General features: G+C 31.3%; 2 non-coding genes across 2 annotated transcripts; both read right to left on the reverse strand.

Annotated features, from left to right (window-relative positions):
• Nucleotides 1-628: 628 nt before the first annotated feature.
• On the reverse strand, nt 629-702 carry TRNAW-CCA (transfer RNA tryptophan (anticodon CCA)). Its single transcript has one exon. It is a non-coding gene; the product is annotated as a tRNA-Trp (tRNA).
• Nucleotides 703-891: 189 nt separating this feature from the next.
• TRNAP-UGG (transfer RNA proline (anticodon UGG)) lies at nt 892-965 on the reverse strand. The gene has a single exon. It is a non-coding gene; the product is annotated as a tRNA-Pro (tRNA).
• Between the last annotated feature and the right edge of the window lie 1388 nt (nt 966-2353).

Genomic DNA, 2353 nt, shown 5'->3' on the forward strand with positions numbered 1-2353 from the left:
TTGCTTATCCCCGTCTCTTTTAAAAATTGAAACTTAGGTAAGTGCTTTATAAACATATGTATAAAAAGAACATATTTCATTTAGCTCCTTCATGCCTACTCTAACTAGTTATTTCGGTTTTTTACTAGCGGCTTTAACTATAACCTCAGCTCTATTTATTGGTCTGAGTAAGATACGACTTATTTGAAAATTAATTGAATGAACGAACAATTAATAAAAACAAAGTTTTCTGTCCTATTCCATATATTCTATAGTTCCTTACCGTGTTAATTATCAATTATTAGTTATTGATATTCATGGGCAATAGAGATTAATATTTAGGGATAGATATTACCTTTCTTTTTCTCCTTTCAAATAAATTGAAATGATTGAAGTTTTTCTATTTGGAATCGTCTTAGGTCTAATTCCTATTACTTTGGCTGGATTATTCGTAACCGCATATTTACAATACATACGTGGTGATCAGTTGGACCTTTGATTAATTAACATCTCTTTTTTTGACTGACCCCTTTAATTTTAATTTAATTAATTTAATTCAAGGAGGTCAAATTCGAATTGCTGTTCAATTTTTTTTTTTTTTTTTTTTTTTTTCAGTTCGGTGTAATTTTCGACTTAACAAGAGCGGAATCACGCTCTGTAGGATTTGAACCTACGACATTGGGTTTTGGAGACCCACGTTCTACCGAACTGAACTAAGAGCGCTTTCTTATCATAATAAATAAGACTGTAAAAAAGAGGATTCTTTTATTTTATAACCCCAATACATCGTGCACACCTATACTATCATATATCATATATAATATGAGAAAATGATAGATTATGTATGCTTAATTTTAATCAATCTAAAACTAAAATGGCTCCCTCCTTACTGCTCAAAGGAGAAGTAATAGGTAGGGATGACAGGATTTGAACCCGTGACATTTTGTACCCAAAACAAACGCGCTACCAAGCTGCGCTACATCCCTTTCAATTGGCCTACGATGTTATTGTAGAGAATCCCTGTCTTGTTTTCCACACCCTTATTTCATCTATTGATATACAAAAATTATCTTTCCATTTCCTCTTTTTGGTCTCATATCATATAACAACCATATAATGAATAATAAATGAATCTTTTTGGCGGGAATTCTCAGGCAGAAAGGGACCTATTTTGCTGTTTTAAGAAAAGGAAAATCTTATCTATCGAATCATTGTACATTTAAATTTTAATTTTGAATTAGGAATTCCGGGTACAAATATACAAATACAAGTGGTCTTTAACCACACATACATGTGATTATATATGTATTACCATAATGTATGTAATACGATAAAGAAGGAGGATTTTAAATGCGAGATCTAAAAACATATCTTTCCGTAGCACCGGTACTAAGTACTCTCTGGTTCGGTTCTTTAGCGGGTTTATTGATAGAGATCAATCGTTTCTTCCCGGATGCGTTAACATTCCCTTTTTTTTAATTCTAGTTATTGTCGCGGGACGGGGTGAAAAAGATTAGATCGATATACAATCAAATATCTGTGACTAATCTCTCGCCCCCCCTTGACTTTAGTTGTTTTTAGAATTATAATTATATAAGAAATGAATTCTAATTATATAAGAAATAATTCTATTTAGTTTTTTTAGAATTCTAATTATATAAGAATTATATAAAATAAATAAGGAAGGTAGAACGAAAAAAGTGGATTGAACCTCAACAAAACTTGGGTTCAAGCTCCAATTAAATTACTAGTAGAGCGAAAAGAGAAATGTGGCTGGAACAACAGTATCCTACAAGATACTTAAAGAAAATACCGTACTGTGATTCTAAATCGAGTTAGAAATCATTGTATTACTTATTTACTATTAGTATAATACATATTGATTTACTATATTGATTGCAATTGATTGCAACGAAATCTTTCAGGATTTGGTTTTGAGTTAGCAACTTTTATTTATTTATTTTCATTCCTTTCTTCTTCACTTTTGATCGGAAAATAGAAGAGTTGGGTGAATTAAAAACTCAAAGGGGGTTCATGGCCAAGAGTAAAGATGTCCGAGTAACGATTATTTTGGAATGTACCAGTTGTGTTCGAAACGTCGTTAATAAGGAATCAACGGGCATTTCCAGGTATATTACTCAAAAAAATCGACACAATACGCCTAGTCGATTGGAATTGAAGAAATTCTGTTCCTATTGTTACAAACATACAATTCACGGGGAGATAAAGAAATAAATCGAATCAAGTACTCGTATGTCAACCCTTCCCGAGAATATGAGAAAATAGGACATTAGGTATTTAGGTAACATTAGGTATTTAGTATGAGAAAATAGGACATTAGGTATTCAGGTATAATAATATATATTATATAATA

Source organism: Durio zibethinus, unplaced genomic scaffold (assembly GCF_047325235.1).
Source record: "Durio zibethinus cultivar Kanyao isolate XHJ-2024 unplaced genomic scaffold, ASM4732523v1 HiC_scaffold_312, whole genome shotgun sequence".
In the NCBI taxonomy this organism is placed as follows: Eukaryota; Viridiplantae; Streptophyta; class Magnoliopsida; order Malvales; family Malvaceae; genus Durio; species Durio zibethinus.